The sequence below is a fragment of the Papio anubis genome, chromosome 7 (assembly GCF_008728515.1).
Source record: "Papio anubis isolate 15944 chromosome 7, Panubis1.0, whole genome shotgun sequence".
NCBI classification, from domain to species: Eukaryota; Metazoa; Chordata; class Mammalia; order Primates; family Cercopithecidae; genus Papio; species Papio anubis.
In genome coordinates, this window is record NC_044982.1 from 23640733 (window position 1) to 23663039 (window position 22307).

A 22307-nucleotide genomic window follows, 5' to 3' on the forward strand; every position below is an offset into this window, starting at 1 on the left:
CTGACAGGATTATAGCAATCTGTACTTTAGAAAATTTGGTATCAGGGACTGGATGCCGTCTTTGCCTCAGGTCTCAAAGGATATTTTTTACATGAATAATTAACGGTGAGTTTTGAAATAATCTGGACTGGGGGTACATTAACAGCTGTACCCGGAACTTTCGTATTCCAAGCAGAGCTGTTTACTTGAGAAGCAATATGCCACGGAAGAGTCTTTTTTTTTTTTTTTCCTGTGTTAAGGCAAGCACTTAGAGCTAGGAGAAGTGTCCCATCCTGCCCTGTTGTCTTCTCCCGAGGCCCGAGGCTTGCCAAATTGGGAAAATAATTCTGTTTTCAGTAAGGAGACAGGGCACTCAGGCATAAGCAGAAAACTATGAGAAAATGTATGGTCCTGCACGGTGGAAGGAAGGGGATAAGTGAATATCCTAAATTTTGGCTGGCCGTCAATCCCTGTTATGGTAAAGGAGTGGGAAGGCAGTGGCCCTAAGTAATGGGTTAGAACTGTGAAAGCTGCTCCCATATTCAATAACTCAGTATTTTTTACCTTCGCTGTCAAGTGTCACCTGAGGCTCCTCTGTGGAGATGGTAATGTGTACAGTGAGAGGTGTAGAGGAACTCAGGCTCTGACAGTCCTCTGTTCTCTTGGTTATTATGGATCTGGGTGGCTCAGACTCCCTTTTAAGCCAGAGGTAGTCCTTCCTCCAGTGGCCTTCTTCCTCACAGAAGGCACGCTGATATTGACCGAGGGCCCAGTGAGTCGGAGGCTCTCGTCTGGGCATTCCAGATGCCGATCTTGAAACATATCCTCAGGATGGGTAAATCTGAGGTAAGAGAGCGCATAAAGCAACTGCTAACAATTGCACTTTGGGGTTATTTATTTTGGTTTTTATCTCTTCCTCCGCCTTACCCCTATTGTTGTAAACTCCAAAGGCCATGCTTAAGAGTTGGCCCATGGGGGTTTGGGGATCCACTGCTGCCTTTTGTAATTTCCTCCTAATGTCAGGGGCAGATTGAGTATTAAAATGTGCGTCCAGGAGAGGTAATCCCTCTGGGGAGTCAAGGTCTACATTAGAATACTTCCTGAGTGCCTTAACCAAGCGGCCCAGAAACAGGGCAGGATTTTCGTCTCTCCCCTGACTTCTCTAACTTTGTCATAATTAATTGCTTGTCCACACAATTTTTCATGCATTCTACTAAACAAGTTAGCATGTGATTTCAGCATTTGAGATATGGGGAACCCCTCTGGTAATCCCACTGAGTATGCAGATCTGCAACTCCATCTCCCCAGTATGATAAATGTCATGGCCTTGGTTGTGAGCGGCCTCTCCATCTGCATTTTTATGGCCAGTACCTAGAATATTTTTGTTTCTCTTCTTGGTACAGCAAGTGGATAATAATATTTGCAACCCATGCCAAGGTAAATCAAAGGACATGGCCCATTTAATAAACTCTTCTGCAAATTTCCCTGGATCCTTTGAAAACCAGCCAAATTTCTCCTTGCGTAAAATCAAATTGGACATGGAAAAAGATGCATATACTCTGTGTTCCTCCATCTCCATTGACTCCCTCCCATGATGAACACAGCTTCAATTTTAAGGGCTGATATGGGATGCACTCATGGTGGTACTGGTTGGGCTGATTTCCTCAGGCAGTGGGAGCTATGGGCTAGAGCTAGATATGAGGGAGATGGGTGCCTGATCACCTTGGGGTGGAATCCTGTGCAGGATAACCGGTGGGTCCTCTCTCAGAACTAGGGGACTGGGGAAGATTTGAAGGGAGTGTAGTCCTTCTAGCGGAAGCAGCTAGGAGACAGTTATATAAGATATCTGAGACAACTTCTTGGTGCCTGGGAGTATTATAAGCCAGACACATCATACAGCTATCCTGTAAGTCAGAATCCTGGTAGAAAGTCATTAAAGCCTGCACATAAGGAACTTTTCCAATTTTCCTTCTCCTTTTACAGAATAAGTCTAATTGTAAAATAGCATTATAACTTTAAAAACCTTGTCTAGGCCAAACCTCTTGGTGCTCCAATTTGTATTGGATCCAAACAGTGTTGCAACAGAAAATGATTTTGTTTTCCTCTTTAAATCATCTAATTTGAATTTGCTCCAGTTGCCTAAAAGACACACTAGTGGCAAGTCCTCTAAGACGCTCGCTGTTGTATCCATATGAAATAAGGGTCTCTACAGAATTTTTTTTTTTAGTTTGCATAAGCCTAATGAAAGCCTAGTTATTTTCCATGTTAATTCCCACCTTCTGCAAAGAAAGTGTAAGTATAAGTAACACAGCTTTACAAAAATGGATTATGCACTATGAGTGGGCAGTAGAATGATGAGTCTAAATGCTACAGAGAGCAAAGCAAACATCTTAGTTTTCACAAAGAGGGACCAAAAGAAAGAGAAGGTGATTGTGAAAGGGAAAATGGGAAGGGGTGAACAGCATTGTTCAAGGGGAGACGTTGAAGACCCTGACTTGCCACGGAATTCTCCCAGTAGCAGAGAAACTGAAAAGAAAACCAAAAACCCTGGCCCCTTTAACCAAGATGAGCTTGAACAAGGCGGTTTATTGGACAGAAAGGAAGACAGCACAAGGGAGGGGCCCATAACTGGCTGTTAGAGAAAATAACAACTTCTAACTTCAGGTCAAAAAAAGTGAGACCAAGATTCCCCTAGGGGAATGGGGGGATTCCCCTCAATTCTAGAGGGAATGTCAGTGCTGAAAATCCTGGAGCATCCAGTGAGGTGGACAACAGTACCATTGCCAAAAAACCCAGAGTAACCAAGTAAGAGCCAATGATGGTCTCTTCACCAAAGGCTGAAAACTCCAGAACGTCCAGCAGTGGCTAACGGTGAGCCCCAAATGCCAAGTTGGGGTCACAATACAACATAACTCCAGTGACCTAGAGTCAATATACTGGGGCACCTCTCACAAATAAGGGTCCTGCCTTAAACATTTGTCAAAATATAGCTTGCAGGGGGTGAAAACAAAATTATTGCAAATGAAACACACATCCAGGGCAGAAAATAAAATGGCTGGTGGAATAATAAAATGGCATTAGAGAATAAAGGATTGAGGGATGAGGCAAAAGGATGTGCCTCTGTCCAGGGCACCCAAATGATGGGGGACTTTAAATTGACCACCTAGACAGAGGTTCTGTTTCCTGGTTCACCTGAAATTGAAGGGGGTGGCAGAGAGGACACTCACCTGCAAGAGCCAAAATGGTGCCAACCAGTCTCCAACATAAGAACTGGGTGATGGTCTCCTCAGGTACCCCCCAGCTTGGATAGGCTCAGCTGCCACAGGTAGACCACCGTGCAGACCCATCACCCACCAGCCAGAACAGTGAGTACCCCACAAGGCAGCAGTACTGTGGCCACTTGCCCATTAGCTTGGCTCCACTACCTGTCAGGAAAGATGATGGCCCTGAAAAGAGCCTTTGGTTAGTGTTCCAGCTCTTCAGTATTAGCAGCTCTTTGATGTTACAGACTCAGTACTACAACCTTTGGAGCTTGAGTTGCCAGTTGCCTTGCTGCCTCGCTGACCAACACCTATTGCTGACATCTTATCATTTGTCCGCTGTCCCTACCTTACTGCCTCTTGCCACTTCTTCTCAAGCTACTGGTTGACTTGCCAGTGATGTAGGGCAGCTTCTTGGCTTCACTTGGGAGTGAATTCAAGAACAACCTCGTAGTAGAAGTAAGTAGCTTTATTGAAGCGGCAGTGCTAATAGTTCTGTGACTGCTCATTGCAGAACAGGGCTAGCACATAGGCACTGCACTGAGAAAAGGAGCCTAGGGGTACTTCTATGGGTTTTAGGTAGCTGTATTTATGCCCACTTTTATTTACATGCAAATTAAGAAATGGGTTATTCAGAACTCTCTAGAAAATGACCGGTAGCTTCTGGGTGTTGCCATGGAGTTTGTCAACTGTCGCAGTGCTGGTGGGAATGTCTTATGCTGATGGGGAGCAACAACAAGCAGGGGTTGCTTTCAGGGTCACTTGTCAGTTTTAGCCAGTTTTCAATCTGGTCCGGGAGATGAGTCCTACTTGTCCCCTACCTCACTATGACATCGCCATCACCACAGAGGGAATAAAGGTGAAATTACATTTTAGTTAAAATCAGAAAAATATATTTTATGGTGTGTGACTGGCCAGAGAATGTCGTAACTGCATTTGCTTACATCTCTATCCCATTCTATAGACTGAGATCTACTCTAAAACAGACACTGAACCGATCCCAGCACCTACTATTTGGCCTACATCAGGGTAGCGGTCCATTAAATATTTTAGAATAAATTTGTAGCCAACCTACTGTTGTATCCCCACATTTGCTAAAGAATCAAGTTTTCTGCTTTTATTAAAAAAAATTCAAATGAAGTCTCACACAGAATAATAAAAGGCTGAGAAGAGTGAGTTATTTATTTTGGGGATAAGCACACAATTTCTTTTTTTCAATAATTTTTTGGAAGGACTTTCTGGTAAAAACCCAGAAAGCCCACTAGACAAATTCTAAAAGAGCTATAACACTTAAAATTTTTTCCAAATTTTGATTGACCTGTAAAAGCAAATGAATATATGCCTTTTTTCTACAATCACATGCATCTTTGTTTTTTTTTGTTTGTTTGTTTTTTGTTTTTTTTTTGAGACGGAGTCTCGCTCTGTCGCTCAGGCTGGGGTGCTGTGGCCAGATCTCAGCTCACCGCAAGCTCCGCCTCCCGGGTTTACGCCATTCTCCTGCCTCAGCCTCCCGAGTAGCTGGGACTACAGGCGCCCGCCACCTCGCCTGGCTACTTTTTTGTATTTTTTAGTAGAGACGGGGTTTCACCGTGTTAGCCAGGATGGTCTCGATCTCCTGACCTCGTGATCCGCCGGTCTCGGCCTCCCAAAGTGCTGGGATTACAGGCTTGAGCCACCGCGCCTGGCGCATCTTTGTTTTAATAGAATAATTTTCAAATAATTTTCAATAATTTTTTCACAATGAAATCCTGGAATTAAATTCTAATATTTATAGGTAATGAAAGCAATTCAGAAACTCAACAGAGAATTTGATTCACTGAGGGAAAATACTTCTTTATTTGCAAAAGGCTTGGAATAAATATTTAAAAGTACAAAAGTTTTAGTGAGCATTGTTTGAAAATCAATGCTTTTATCTGAGAAAACAATCTGATAATAAATATTATCAGAAAATGTAATGCCTCAGGAGAATAAGATTTTTCTGTTATGCCTCAGTCTCTCCTTTGGCTCACTTTCCCATGAGAGTAGAAAGAAATAGAAAATATTTTACCTATGCCCTAGTTTGAAGAGCAAGAAAATGTAACGATCTGTTTAGTCTAAATCATCAATTCATCAGTACCGTGAGTGATGCATGGTGGGCTTGATTTCCCGTGAATGTATTGCCAGAAATAATCAATCAATTACTCAGTATACTAAACATACTCATTTTTGGCAGAGAAAATAATATTTTTTAATAATATTCTATTAGGTAGTATATTTTATAGGATATATTCTGGTATATACTATAGTATATGTACTATAAAATATACTAGTTTCAAGTTTCTCTCAAGACTTATTTTTCGCCCATGATCTTAATGAACATGCATAAAAGCTGTTGTCCATTTCTTTATCACTGGGGGGAAGCAAATACGGCAACTCTAGAAACAAGACCCAGTAAGAGAAAGCACTTACTTTTTGCAACGATTGTGTAGCTCTGTCTAGATTAAAAACTCAACATTTTCCCATTCAATCTCTTCAAAGCTACTTGCTCTCCTGTTTCCTCAGGTTAAGTGTGATGAGAAACAGACCCATGGGTTGTGACCTTTTCTGGGATGAAAGATGCCATGACTAAAATATTCTGTGATTAATGTATATTCATTTTGCTTTTGATAGTACTCAGTGTTGATTCAAGTTTTTGAGATAATTAAAAAACCTGACTTGGTGAGTTACTGCTATGTGTAGCTTGAACTGCTGTGATCTCTGGAATATTTTGTGCCCATATGATTTAAGGAGTTGGCTTGAAGTACACGACTTCAGCTCTTTTTCTGTCTCTTATTCCAAAGTTCAGCTAATAAAGAACACCCTGTTTGAGCTTAAGCATAAGACTTTTCTATTCAGGGACTTCTTAAAAAGGCATAAGGCAAGAACAGATGGAGACTAGCTGTTGCCTGGGAGAGGGAGCAGCTCCAATGGTCATCACATGGGTGCAAGGACTTATTTGAGCCCTTACTGTGTGTGCACATCAGAGCCCATCTCTGTGTGGGCCTAAGTTCCCTTATACCTGTCTTTAAAATCCCTACCTCTACTCTCCATCCCCAACCCTCCTAGCACCTCCACATGTTCCGCAACCCATAAGCTCTCCACATTCCCTTCAACTTATGGATTTTTATGGAGACTTCATCACATAGGCATAATCTACTATTAACTAAATCTCCAGCCTCTCTCTTCTTCCAAAAGCAGATGAAAAGTGGGGCTGAAAATTCCCAACTTCTAATTATGGCTTGGCCTTTCTGGTGATGAACTCCCATCTAAGAGCCCACCAAGAGTCATCAAGAGTCATTAGAACAGAAGGCACTCCTATCAATCCCGAAATCCAAAAAAATTCTGTAACTCTGTAACAGAAACCCAGGATCAAAGATGAAAAATTTTACCAATGGATTCCTCCCATACCACTATCTGGAAGAGTTTTAAAAGCTATGTTTCAGGAAGCAAAGGCAAAGATCTATCTACTTGCCTATTTATCTGTCTATCATCTGTTCTCTCCCCCTCTCTATCTAAAGAATATATATACATATACGTACATTCATATGTATATATATACACACACACACACAACATTTCACAGTTACAGAGTTTGATATTAATGTAGCCACTCCAGCTTGATTTTAATTTATTTTAATTAGTGTTAGCTATGGTATATATATTTAAATTATTTTACCATTTACTTATTTTATCTTTATATTTAAAATGGACTTCTTTTAGGCAGCATATAGTTAGGTTTCGCTTTTGTATTCAATCTAAAAATATCTTCCTTTTAATCATGACACACTATTTTCACTTAATATGTCAAGATTAATATGGTTAAGCATAAAACTGCTGTCTTACTTTTCGTTTTTATTTGTTCTACATAATCTTTTAAAAATGTTTAAAATTTTTTGGCAGTGCACAGTGGCTCACGCCTGTAATCTCAGCACTTTCGGAGGCCGAGGAGTGCGGATCATGAGATCAAGAGATGAAGGCCATCCTGCCCAACATGGTGAAACTCCGTCTCTACTAAAAATACAAAAATTAGCTGGGCATGGTGGTGAGCGCCTGTAGTCTCAGCTACTTGGGAGGCTGAGGCAGGAGAATCACTTGAACCCGGAGGCAGAGGTTGCAATGAGCCAAGATCACACCACTGCATTCCAGCCTGGGCAACAGAGCGAGACTCTGTCAAAAAAAAAAAAAAAAAGTTTTAAATTTTTTAAACGTAAATTTTATTGTGTATATTAAGGTGTACAACATGATGTTATGAGATACAGATAGTAAAATGATTACTATAATGAAGCAGATTAACATATCCATCATCTCACATAGCTGTCTTTTTCTGTGGGAAGAGCAGCTAAAATCTACTTATTTAGCAGAAATCCCTAGTGCAGTACAATTTTATTAACTATTGTCCCCATGTTATGCATTAGATCTCTAGACTTTGTAACCCTATATGATTTTTGTTTCTTTGCTTTTCTCTACTCCTGTCATCTTTGGGATTAATGAAATAATTTTATGATTCAGTATTTTCTTCTACTAGTTAGTAGTTGTAAATTTTTGTCATGGTATTTTAGTGTTGCTTATGGTTTATAGTATACCTCTTGAATTTATCACAATATCCTTTGATAGAATTTTGTATCTTTTTATAGAGAGTGTAAAAAACTTACAACAGGACAAGTTGTAGTCCCCTTTATGACATCTGTGCTATTTTTCTCACAATTTTATTTCTACAGATCTTACAAACATTATGATACATTACTATTTTCTCTTTCAACAGTTAGTTATTATGTAGAAATTAAAATTTTATGTCTGTATCTTTCTGTATCATTTCTGGTGTTCTTTATTCTTTTGTGTAGATTCAGATTTCCATTTGACTTTTTTCTTCTAAATAGACTTTCTTAATATTGCTTATAATTCATTGATACTATTAAATATTAATATTTAATAATAATAAATTATTTCAGCTTTGATAGTACTACATGATTTCAGTTTTTTAAATATGTTTTTTATTTTTACTTTTATTTTTGAAAGCTATTTTTCCTGGGTATAGGATTCTACATTGTCAGTTTTGCTCTTTCATTATTTTAAACATGTTTCTCCATTGTATTCTAGCTTATATTATTTCTGCCAAGAAGTATGCTACCATTCTTATATTTGATACTTTACATGATGTATTTTTTTCCTGTTTGTTTTTAAGTTTTTTTCTTCATTACTGGTTTTAAGCAACTTCATTAGTGTTGCTTTGTGGTTTTCTTCTTGTTTTAGAGACTTGGAGATCATTGAGGTTGAATCTGTGGGTTTATGGTTTTCATTAAGTTTGGGAAGTTTTCGGTGATTATATCTTCATATTTTTTTCTGTTCCTCTTCTCTCTTACCTCCTTCAGGGATTCCAATTAATATATTAGCTTAATTAAAGTTTTCCTAGAATTTACTAATATTCAATTTATTTTTCTATTTTATTTTGCATAATATTTAGCACACTTTCAATTTCAATAACCTTTTCTTTTCCTGTGCCTCATCAGGTATGATCCTATTCAATATATTTTCCAACCTCATGTATTTTAGGTTTCATCCTAGAAGCTTAATTTTTATGTTTGATGTCTTCCATTCCTCTGCTTAAACTTTTCTTTATATTCTTCAACATATCTTACATACTTCTGATAAATATTTTAGTGCCCTTGCCTATTAATTATATTGCCCATACAATTCATATCTGTTTCTATTAATTGTTGTATTTTTTCTAATAGTAAGCTGTAGTTCCTGCTTCTTTGCACTCCTAGCAATTTTTGTATTTGATGACAGACATTGGAATCTTACATCATTGGCTGTTAGATATTTTTGCATTTCTATAAATATTCTTGAACTCTGTTCTGGGATAGAGTTAAGTTATCTGGGAACACTTTGATCCTTTTAATGCTCGCCTTAAGCTTTCTTAGGTAGGCTCAGAGTAGCCCTTACTCTAAGGCTATTTTTCTGCACTAATGAGGCTACACCCATCTGAGTATCCTTACTGACATCTCAGGAATTCACAGGTATTTTTACACCTATGACAGGTGAGAACACAGACTACTTTTAGTCCAGTTTTCTCTCTATGGAATTGTCCCTCTCATCCTTTTACTTGTTTCTTTTTCTAAACTCAGTCACCATACATCCATCTGCTAACCTGTATTCAGCCAAAGACTAATGAGGATCACTCTGAAGATTTCTGTAACATTCTCTTTGCGGAATGTTTTCTGCAATACTCTATCTTATGAATTCTAGCTGCTTTATCCTCCCCGGACTTAAACCTAATTTTTACTAATTTGGGGTAACTACTAGAACCTGTGTGTGTGTGTGTGTGTGTGTGTGTGTGTGGTGTGTTTCCCCTCTCTGTACTGTGAATTGAAAACACTTTTTAGCCATTAGCCTAGGATAAATGTTCCACATAACTTAATTTCCCTTCTCTTGGGAATTATTATCTTGCACCAGCTATTTTCACATGTATAAAAATCATTGTTTCATAATTTCTTCTGTATCGTTTTTTAGTTTTTTATTTCAGGCAAAGAGGTAAATTTGTTCCCTGTTACTCCATCTTGGTTGGATGTGTAAGTTTAATTATTTTTTAAGATCAGAAGCATATTTTTGGGAAATAATTCAATAAGAAATGCATATTAAAGTTTTATCCTTTATCTGTTATAATACTTGATCTTTATTCTAATATAGAATACAATATGTTTCATAAATCTCCACTTTTTATCTTGCACTATGTGGGTTGTCATGGAAACAACAATGAAAAATTGTAAAACATGATTACTAGTCCCAAGCTGCTTGCAGATTTTATATAGATACAGGGGGAATAATTAGTTACTATAAAGTCTTCACAAATTAGTCATTAATTTAAAAATTCTAACCCATCTACAGGTCAGCAGTAAAACACGATACCATTTCTGCCTCTAAAGCTAAAATTCTGTTATAAAGTATTGCCTGAATTATAATAATTATAACTATTAAAAATCATATGCTAAGGACTGAATATTTGTGTCCCCACAAAATTCCTGTGTTGAAATAATAACTCCCATTGTGATGTATTAGGAAATGGGGACTTTGATAGGTAATTAGGTCATAGGGACAGAGCCCTCAAGAATTAGTTTAGTGTCCTTATGAAAAGAAACATGAGTGAGATGATAACTTTCTAGACAAAATGGGAATACAAGGTGAAGATAGCCATCTGCAAACTCTGATGTGGGCCCTCACCAGACACAGAATATTCCTGGCCTTCATTTTGGACTTTGCAGCCTCTAGAATTGTGAGAAACAATTTTATATTGTTTAAGTCACTGATCTATTGTTAATCTATGGTATTCTGTCATAGCAGCCGAGAATAACATATATGATTGTATAATTGTAAAGGCTGTTTTTGACTTCCAAATGGAAACTAAGAGCTTATTAGAACAGTCTAGAAAAGAAAAAGAAGAAAATTTCTTTGTTAAACTGAAGTTCTGATGATAATTAATGCTTAATCTCATTTCTTTCTGAAATAAGATATATCTCTTCATGTATCCAATAGTAGATACATGAGTTACATAGCATTAACAAATGAAACTGTAAATGTTGTTTGCTCTCTGTGCCATGTACATTCGAGTTTGAATTTTTTCTGGGGTTCCTGATTTCCTAAGGTTCTTTGATTATTGAACTTCTCATCCTTTTCCTTTGATCTGATTTTCCTTCGCCACCCTTTTCTTTTTGTAATACACAGGGAAGCCTCAGTCTTTTGAAATCACTAGTTCTCTTTCACAGAATATCAAAATGGAGCAATTTCAGTGATGGCTTAATGTCTAGGATTATGGGTTTTCTTAAAAAAAAAAGTGCTAATTTTTTAAAATTTTGCTCTTACTTAGTTCAAATCTTTTATCCACTAAAGTTCACAGAGCCAATGCTCTTAGGTAACTTATTCTCTCTTATCTCTTCCTTCTCTCTCTCTTTCACTTTCACACACATACATACACACTCACACACACACTTTCTTACTGTCATTCTCTCCTCTATTTCTTAGTTTAACTTAAGCTAATATACAAAATAAGTTATCTTTGCTTAAATTTCTGCCTATTTTGTGCATCTAACACAAATCTGTTACACGTTATTTATACTGCCAAAATGGATCCTTTATAAAGGGACAAATTTAACCTCAATTTTATTTCATTTTAATTATTTTACTTATAGACTCTGGCATGTTTGAGTTATAGGTCACAAATAGAAATAAAAGAATTGGATACTGGATTATTGAATGTTGTGTGGAGAAGAATTCGTTTCATCACTTGGAGAAGGACTGCTTAGTGCATATACCTGATGTGAACTGGTGTTATTTATAAGTGCAGAGCAATCTGAAAATGTCATTATGGTAGGAATGTACTCCTGCTTTAAGGGAGGCAAAGCCTAATTTTCTCTTTCACCTTTAAGTCAGTCAGTTCAATGTCTGCTATTCCCCAACTACAGGAAGACATTATAAATGTGATTAAAATATGATTTTTGTTGGATGTCTGACAGAATAGTTCCTACTGAGAAGGCAGGCACAGTAAAAAGAAAAGTAGTTTAAGATACATCATAGTAATGGAAAGTACACTTACAAAGAAGTCTCTTGAATCATTTTGAGAATCATGAACAAACTGGAAACTGGAGTTGCTGTGAACTGAAAACACTCTTGAAACTGCATGGTGATGGCAACTGGGGCTAACAGCTAAGAAGGTTACATGGCAATCAGATTCTCATAATTTTTCTCACCACTACTGAGTTACTGAATACTGGTAATTTCCCAGCGGAGGGTGTTCTTGGTTCATTTCCAAAATAAAGAAGTCAGAATAAGCATACAAGATCTTGCATACTTACTTATGCTAAGCTTCGGACCCGTTGTGGTTCATCCATTCTATTATTACTAAATGTTGCTCATGCTGAGAAGCTCCCTAGCACTAAGAGTCTCACACTTTATTTTAAACCTCAGAGCTTTAAATCAAATACATGATTTAATATACTCCTGGCCCCTCAAAAAAAAGAGAGGCTCAGCTGTCCAAGCCCCAGACAACCCCTGGGGAAGGTAAAAGTTCAAAATGCCTGAAATTTCATTCACGTTAGTGAATAATAAGCAAAATTGTCAAAAGATGTTGGATTACAGTGTTTTTTATAAACATACAAAATTTAAAATGTATAAAAATGATATAAAGTTATAGCATCATATCATAACACCTGTAAAGTCATAGCACTGGGGGTAAATGTTTGTGTGTCAGAGCTATCAGCCTTTTCAGCTACATAATTTATATTGGAATCACATGATCATAAGAAAAATATGAACCCAAATATTTGATAGTTCCATTGAACCATTAGACTTGTACACCAGTAAAATTTTAACTATTTCTAAATGTTCTCAATTCTTTCCTTCCTAAGGCATTTACTTTTTGGTAAAATATAGGAAAATAACTAGTGTTAGGTGGAGTCATGCCAACAGTGCTTATAAAGAGGAAGCATTAAGTCTAATTTCTCAATTGCAGGGAAGGATCATTTTATTAATGTATTTTGTTCTATTTCTTTCTTTTTCCAGAGAATGTTCCCTATCTTTGGCTTCTGTTCTTCTCAGGAATATTTTTACGTGCCATTTAATAGCTATCTATGATTTCAGTTATTCTACTCCATCGAGGCTAAAAAGGAAACCAAAGATAGCCATGTTCTTAATCAACCTTGAACCAACTACTTAACTACTGTTTTTAAATTAATCTTTAGGTATTGCTTCTTGAGAAGAAAAAAATGAATTCCTTTAGCTATTTCATGAATAACAGTGTACTATATATTTCAAGAGTGATCTTATCTCTTTACTATTTGTTATACTGTTGTAATATAATTTTGTAATAGAACATCAAGATAACTATTAGTATATATAATATACTAATATAATATCATATATTATATACTATAATAAATTTTCAATGCATGATGGTTGAGGGAATAATTAAAGCTATGCTATATGTAGTGTATATAGGCAAGAGTAAGTAAGCCTGACTAATCTTTAAGGCTTGGTCTACCTGCTGGGCTTCAGTGTGGATGGAGTAGCCCGGTGAACACATGCAGTGTAGTATTGTTTGCATATGTATCCCCTGCCAAATCTCATGTCGAATTGTAATCTCCAATGTAGGAGTTGGGAGCTGGTGGGAGGTGATTGTGTTCTTTGGGTGGTTTCTCATGAATGACTTAGTACCATCCTTTTGGTGCTGTTCTCACAATAGTGAGTGAATTCTCATGGGATATGGTCATTTAAAAGTTGGTGGCATCTCCCTTTTTGCTCTCTTGCTCCTGCTCTGGCCAGGTGACTGTGCCTTCTGCCCTTCTGCCTTCCACCATGATTGTAAATTTCCTGAGGCCTCCCCAGAAGGTGCACAGACGCCAGCATCATGCTTTAGTAGAGCCTGCAGAACCATGAGCCAATTAAAACCTCTTTGCATTTTATATTACACAATCTCATGTATTTCTTTCTTTCTTTTTTTTTAAACAGAGTCTTGCTCTGTTGCCCAGACTGAAGTACATTGGCATGATCTAAGCTCATTGCAACCTCCACCTTCTGGGCTCAAGCCATCCTCTTACCTTAACCTCCTGAGTAACTGAGACTACAGGCATGCACCACCATACCAGGCTAATTTTTAATTTCTCTTTTGTAGAGATCAGTTCTCACTATGTTGCTCAGGTTGTTCTCAAACTCCTGTGCCAAGCAGTCCCCCTGCCTTGGCCTCCAACAATGCAAGTAGAACCTAACACACCATGGCATGTCAAGCAGCTTCCCTCAACATGAATTTCAGCAAAATACTCTACACAGATTATAGATACTACATCTTAGTGTTTTATAGAAATTTCCTTTTATTCCTCCATAGATAATTAGTAAATTCTAAGTCAGGCATGGCTGGCAATTTTTTACACTAATTTCAGCATTTGTACATAAGATTAGAGTAAATATAGTTTCCTGGAGAAACTGTATTGTTGTTGCTTTAATTTAGACTTCTAGATTCAACTTTGAAAGAAGGCTGATATACTAGGTATGCAAAGAGTTCCAAGCATCTTTACTTTTAATAATCAGTCCAGATGACTCAGATGTAGGGGGCCATGGCCCTTGGTCCCAGCTGATTTTGATGGCTAATACTTATGTTGAAGACCTTGTTATCAGTTGCCAAAATTTCTCAATTTCAGTCATTTTAAGCTCACTTATTTTTTTTCTATTATTACAAGATTATCAGACACTGAATTTCAAAAAGCAAGTTGTACAAAAGTCTCTTTTGATTCTTATCTAGGTAAGAAGAAAAAGTTAGCACTACAATGCTATAGTCATGTTTATGTTTTTGTTTTCATACGCATTTCATATTTAAGACTCAGTGGGCCTCACCAAGAAACAAAGGTAAGTTATATAAAAACTGTTTCTTAGAAAAATAAAAATAATTCAAAAATTATTTTATGGTCTAATAAAATATACATGTTATTCATTTATAATATGTAACATATATTATATGTGTTATATGTATATGTAATGACTAGTTTTAACTGGAATGTATTATGTTTTTTGGAAAGGCTTAAATTACTCAAAATCATCTCATATTATAAATCATGCCTTTCAATAGAGATAATATTTCCCCCAAGGGGACAAAAATTGGTTTATGAGAATTAAAAATACATCACTATTTTTATAAACTGCCTATAAATATATATTTTATATATATGTGTGTGTATATACATACATATTATATGGTTTGGCTCCGTGTCCCCACTCAAATCTCATCTCAAATTGAAATCTGCACATGTCAAGGGAGGGACCTGGTGGGAGGTGATTGGATCATGGGAGCTGTTTCTTCCTTGTTGTTCTTGTGATAGTGAGTGTGTTGTCACTATAAAACTAAAGCTGATGGTTTTAAAGTGTGGCACTACTTTCTCACTCTCTCTCTCCTGCCACCATGTACAATGTGCCTTGCTTCTCCTTTGCCTTCTGCCATGTTATAAGTTTTCTGTGGCCTCCCCAACCACATAGAACTGTGAGTCAATTAAACTCTTATTTATAAATTACCCAGTCTCAGGTAGTATCTTTATAGTAGTGTGAAAGTGAACTAACACAGAAAACTGGTACCAGGAATGGGGTGCTGATCTAGAGGTAACCTGAATAAGTGGAAGAGACTTTGGAACTGAGTAATGGGCAGGGGTTGTAAGAGTTTGGAAGGCTTAAGGAAGACAAGATGTGGCCAAGTTTGGAACTTTCTAGACACTTGTTGAATATTTCTGAACGAAATTCTAGTAGTGATATGGACAATGAACTCCAGGCTGAGGAAGTCTCAGATGGAGATGAGAAACTTACTGGGAACTGGAGCAAAGGTGATCCTTGCCATAATTTAGTAAAAAGATTGGTGGCCTTTTTATTCTGTCCTAGAGATCCGTGGAACTTTGAACTTGAGAGAGATGATTTAGGGTATCTGGCATGATATGGTTTGGTTGTGTCGCCACCCAACTGTCATCTCGGATTGTACTCTCATAATTCCCACATGTTGCAGGAGGAGAAACCTGATTCATAGTGAATCAGTCTCACTAGATCTGATGGTTTTATCAGGGGTTTCTGCTTTTGTATCTCTCTCATATTTCTCTTGCTGCCACCATGTAAGAAGTGCCTTTCACCTCCCACTATAATTCTGAGGCCTCCCAGTCATGTGGAACTGTAAGTCCAATAAAACCTCTTTTTCTTCCCAGTCTCTGATGTGTATCTATCAGCAGCATAAAAACAGGCTAATGCAGTAAATTGCTACCAGTACAGTGGGGCGTTGCTGGAAAGATACCTGAAAATGTGGAAGTGACTTTAGAACTGGGTAACAGCCAGAGGGTGGAACAGTTTGGAGGGCTCAGAAGAAGACAGGAAAATGTGAGAAAGTCTGGAACTTCCTAGAGACTTGTTGTGGCTTTGACCAAAAACCTGATAGCAATATGGACAGTAAGTCCAGGCTGCGGTGGTCTCAGATGGAGATGAGGAAATTGTTGGGAACTGAAGCAAAAGTGACTCTTGTTATGTTTTAGCAAAGAGACTGGCTGCATGTTGCCCTGTCCTAGAGATGTGTAAAATTTTGAAATTGAGAAAGATGATTTAGAGTATCTGGTGAAAGGAATTTTTAAGCAGCAAAGCGTTCAAGATGTGACTTGGGTGCTGTTAAACGTATTCAGTTTTGTAAGGGAAACAGAGCATAAAAGTTTGGGAAATTTGCAGCCTGATAATGTCATAGAAAAAGAAAAAAAAAACATTTTCTAAGGAGAAATTCAAGCCACCAGCTGCAGAAATTTGCATAAGTAACAAGGAGTCGAATGTTAATCCCCAAAACATTGGGGAAAATATCAGAGGTCTTCACGGCAGCCCCTCCCATCACAGGCCTGGGGGCCTAGGAAAAAATGGTTTTGTGGGCCAGGCCCAGGGTCCCTATGCTGTGTGCAGCCTAGGGACTTGTTGCCCTGCATCCCAGCTACTCCAGCCATGGCTAAAAAGGGCCAACCTAGAGCTCAGGCTGTGGCTTCAGAGGATGCAAGTCTTTTTTTTTTTTTAACGTTACTTTCTAATACTACTTTTTAAAAATTGTTTTTTAGATTTTTATGTTCCAGGTTTTTTTTTTAAATTTATTTAATTAGAGAATCACATATCTTTTCACAGGTTTTTAAGTATACTATTTATTGAGGTTATTTTGATCTAATTACTTTCTAAGCTCTAAAATAGCAACAATATTTGGCTTCCTGTAAATATACTCCTGAGATAGGCAGCATGTTTTAGCATCAGGGTAATTTCAAACTCATTAGTAGGTTGATAAACCTCTCCTCTTCTGTATTTAAAAAGATACTGTGTAGGATTAGTATTATTTTTTCCATAAATCTGAAAAAATTAATGAGTGAAGTCATCTGGGCCTAAAATCTTTGTGGGAATGTTGAAATTAAACATTCACATTTTTCATTTGATATAACTCTATTCAAATTCTTCATTTCTTTTTGAGTTACTTTTGGTAATTTATGGCTGTCATAAAATATGAAAATTTCATCTAACTTTATTAGCATACAGTTGCTCATAATAGTCCTCTATAGCCCTTTAATATCTTAGAGATCCATCATGGTGTCTTCTTTTCATGCCTAATATTGGTAATTTGTATTCTTTTTTAACCCATATGGCTAGAGGTGTACTGTTGTTTACTTATTTAAAAAAATCTTTAACTTCACTGATTTTTTTCTATAGTTCATTTCCTATTCCATTGATTTACACTATAATATTTATGATTCTTTTCTTTCTACTTATATTATATTTATTTGCTCAGCTTTGTCTATTTTCTTTAGATGTACAATTAGACAATTTTTAAAGAAATTAAAAAAAATTTTTAGTGCTATTCATTTTCTTCTAATAACTGTTTTAACTGTGCCACAGAATTTTTTACATTTTATATATTCAATTTATTCACTTCAAAACAATTTCTAATTTTCTTTTTGCTTTTTTTGAGCCATGAGTTATTAAGAAATGTGTTGTCTGATTTCTAAATATTTTGTGTTTTTCAGATTATTTATCTTTATTTGTAATTTAAGTCTATTCTGCTTAGAGAGTACACTAATGTACTCTGTAAGATATCCATCATTTTTGATGTATTTAACTTGTTTTATGGCTGTGATGCTTAATTTTATCTGTCAACGTGGCTAGACCGTAATACCCAGATAGTTGGTCAAACATTATTCTTTATGTTTCTGTGAAGGTATTTTTTTTTTCTAGATGTGATTAACATTTAAATCAGTAGACTTTCAGTAAAGCAGATTACCATCCATAAAGTGAACGAGACTCATCCAATTAGCTGAAGGCCTTCAAGCAAAAAAATAAATAAACTGACCTCTCCTGAAGAAAAAGAAATTCCACCAGATGCCTGCTTTTATACTACTGGAGCTGCAACAGTAACTCTTCCCTGAGTACCCAGCCTGTCAACCTATTCTGCAGGTTTTGGACTTGCTAGCCTCCACAATATTGTATGAGTCAATTTCTTAAAATAAATGTCTCTCTCCCTCTCTTTCTCTCTCTACACACAAATACACATATACACACACACAGAGATACATACACACACAGAGAGAACCTGTTACTTCTATTTCTCTGAAGAACTCTAATACAAAAACCCAGCATATGTTCTGTTTTGGTGAATATTTCATGTGCCCTTCAAAAGAATGTGAACTTTACTTGTGTAAGAATGTGTCAATAATTGTAAATTGTTTAGCTAGTTGTTAATTTTTTTTTCAGGCCAACTTGTTCTATTAAATAATAAAAGAGAAGTGTGAAAGTCTTCAAATATAATTAGTGGATGCATCTATTTCTAGTTGCAGTTTTTCAGTTTTTGCTACAGGTTTTCTGAAACCCTGTTACTAGAGACATACACTGTTAGGGTTATGTCTGTTTGCCTGACGAATTTACTGTTTTATTTTTATGAAATGTCCCTTAAAACTCCTGATAATATTCATTCTTTTAAATTCTGCTTTTTCTAATGATAATTTAGTAACTTCAGCCTTCTTTTCAGTGTATGCATTGCATACTCTTCGTCTTCTTTTAGTCTTCTTGTTTCATATTTAATCGAGTTCTGTAGGGATAGCATGTAATTTGGGTTTGGGTTTTTATTCAGTTTAAAAATATTTGCCATTTAAGTAAAATGGTTAGATTATTTGAATCTAATGCAATTATGAATACGTTTGCTTTTAAATCTATAATTTTGCTATTATTATCTATTAACTTATTATTTTGTTCTTTTTTCCTGCCTTCTTTTGGGTTGAGACTTTTGAAGATTTCATTTTATTTTTACTAAATTTTATTTGCTCTTAAGAAATTAATTTGAAACTGCCTTGGTTTTTGTTTTTTTAGTTTGCTCATTCGTTTTTGTCTACTTGGGCTACTTTGAGTTTCTTAGGTGTGTAGGTCTAATGTTTCCATCAAATTTCAAGATAAATAAATTTCACTATATATTTAAAGTACACAAACTTCAAAATATATAAATGTATAAATATGTATTGTACAAAATATATATACAAATATATGTACTATACATGTGCATATACAGATATATATGTGTATATATACACAAAATACATCAAGTATATATATGTGTGTGTATATACAATTATACACAAATTGTAGTGGGTATATGTTAACCTGCTTTATATTGGCTCACAACTACCTGTTGATTGTTTGGGTTTTTTGTTTGTTTTTTAATCTTTTTATTTCCCTTATGCTTTCCTTTGGCTACTTTTTGCTGCTATGTCTTCCAGTTTTCTCAGCTTCTGCAATTCTTAATCATCTGCTAATTCCATCCAGTTAAGTTTTAAATGATAATGCATTTTACATCTCTAGAAGGTTTTTTGTTAACTATTTCATTTTTCTTCTTATATGTTCATCTTTCTTTTAAATATCTGATTATAATAACAGTTGTTTTAACACTTTGCATTCTTATTCCATTACTTTATCATTTCCAAAACTATTTTGATTGATTGATTTTTCCCTTGTTTTATTGAATTTGGACATTGTGGATTTTATGCTATTGTATGTTAAATTTTTCTGTCTCCTTTTAAATAAAATAGTGCTATTATTTTTCTGGTAATATGTGAAGTAACTTGTGGTTTGATTTGTTCTTCCGAGGCATGAGTTTAAGTGTTGGTAGCCAGGTCTTGTATATTCACCCTAGGGATAGGCAAGCCACAGTAGGGTTTGGCCCTTCTAGGGTCTCTACTAAATTATCTGAGTGACCAATGAAGACTCTACACGTGGTCAGAACTTAAATGCCTTATTACCTGCATAAACTGAGAATCATTGAAGTCTTAGCATTCTGGCATTTCTTAGGTCAACATCATGGCTTTTTGCTTTATATAAGAAGGTTTTAGTATTGAGCAAAACTCAAGATGAACCCTATACAGATTTCTGCGTGGCTTCCTGAGGTCTGATCATTGTCTTTAAAACTCAGCAAGACCCCCATCTGAAATGTATCTGCACATTGATAGTTGGAGTGATCCTGTGACTCACCTGATTTTACATCCTTATTTCAGGAGTCACAGTCCTGTAACACCTGTAATCCAATGTCTGAAAAGAATTACTTCATATATTTTGTTCAACGTTTCATTTGTTTACAGCATAAGTGTAAATCTGCCTCTTTTATTCTATCATACTTGAAAGAGGAAATTCTTTTTATTGGTAAAATATAATTTGAACTATTTTCTAAAGCTTATCTTCTTTAATCTTTACATAAAATGGATTTTGTTTCTTTTTTAAACAAATGTATATTTTAATTCCTAAGAACCTACTCTCATTTTATTTTATTCTCTTTCATCACAGCATGGTACTGATTTTAGTGGAAGAAAACTATCATCTTCAGTCTCTCATAGGATATTCATTAGATTTAAAATAAATATCCTCCAGTTGTTCAGTTACCTTTGGTTTATGTGGCTAATTATTCTATTTGTTTATTATGGTCTTTCACACAGACCCAAACACACACATGCATACACACAGACACACACGCAGACACACACACACACACACATTCCACACTTGCTAACATGAGTTTGGAGCCTAACAAACAGGACTGTTTTGGACAGTGGAGAAATTTTCTCAGAATTTTCTGGGCTGTTATTTCCACTGCTCAGTTAATCATTGCTGAAACTCTGTCATTTTTCTGCTAGTGGTTTCTGCTTTCCTTCTGAACATTACACTAGATATATACTCTTTAACATATATTTACTGTGATTTCTGTTGGAAGCAAGGAAAGTTAATTATGCATGTTCAGCCTATTGTCTTGAAGTTGATGGTCAAACTTCCAATTTTTAAACAGATTTAAGAAATGTATTCTATATGAAGGATGTAAAAGATATAAAAGAAGATTTGCTTTTGTTTGAGTAAACATTGTGATGATTTCCACAGTGGGTGTGAATTAAAAGCGATTTTCTATTTTATCAACATGAACATCTGTCTGCAAAACTTTGTAAAAAAATATTCTGTCTGGCTATAACACTAGAGTCTTAAGGCTTAAGCATTTTGTGCCATTGTTAATGCAGGCTGTACGTCTATTATTTTTTATGTCTCTAAAAGTGATGTTTCTGTTAATTAGTGTGGCTTATATTTTCGACAATTTTTAAAGTTGACAAACTATTTTAAAAAATGAATAGTAACGAATAAGCTAAACATTCCAATTTGTTAAACTATGAGATTGCATGATTTCCTTTTAAAAGTGGCTTACAGCACGTTATTTTGACCCCAGTAAAATCGCTTTTATCCTCAAAAATACTCACTTTTTTTCTTCAAGTTGAACAGCTTTAGATTAAAATAAACTACAAGATAAAGGTTAACCTGCTATCATTTTTTTCTTTTATATTTGGACCTATTTAATTATGCTGTCTATGTCATCTGTGAAAACTTTTTCAGAGGGAGAATTATATATGTGATAAGTGAAACATATAGTCAAAGGCTGTGGAATAAATGTTTTCTCTTGTTCCAGAACAGCAAAATAAATTATGTGTTGCTAATAAAATATATACAGAAGCAGATATGATTATAAAACACAACAATTAAAGGGTGAACTTTATCTTAATCCTAACATGTCAGGTTCTAACTGCAGAATACATTGATTAAATATATTAAAACTCTTTAGATTGATTACTAGAGGAAAGTGATTACAACTCTTTAGATTAATTACTAGAGGATTGATTAAAACTCTTTAGATTGATTACTAGATGAAAGTATTACTGTCCTTGAAATCTACAACATCAATGTTCCTATCACTAAGAAGTAGCACAACATATTGTGTGAGTTATGTAAAATATGCTTGAATACAATCCTAGAGAACATCCAGTTAGGAACAATCAAGTTTAGGGAGATACACAGACTTTAACGTAGTGTGTGTCTTTCATTTGTAACCTTTATGCCACTGCTGGTCTAATATGCAAATGGCTGTAAAACCCTAACTGTGGTAATTGATTATCTCCTAATGAGCATTTGTGCATCTAATAACAATTATTGTGCATTTACATCTGCTTTACATACATC

The 22307-nt window shown here is 35.8% G+C and overlaps 1 long non-coding RNA gene and 1 other non-coding gene across 2 annotated transcripts in view; one reads left to right on the forward strand and one right to left on the reverse strand.

Moving 5' to 3' along the window:
* Positions 1-4468: 4468 nt before the first annotated feature.
* LOC116276055 lies at positions 4469-4531 on the reverse strand. The gene has a single exon (XR_004185503.1). It is a non-coding gene; the product is annotated as a U7 small nuclear RNA (small nuclear RNA).
* Positions 4532-8287: 3756 nt separating this feature from the next.
* LOC103886401 overlaps positions 8288-22307 on the forward strand; it is a 34874-nt gene continuing 20854 nt past the window's right edge. The window contains exons 1-2 of the long non-coding RNA XR_649971.4: positions 8288-10527; positions 14542-14645. This is a non-coding gene — a long non-coding RNA (uncharacterized LOC103886401). The remainder of the gene's footprint in view (positions 10528-14541; positions 14646-22307) is intronic.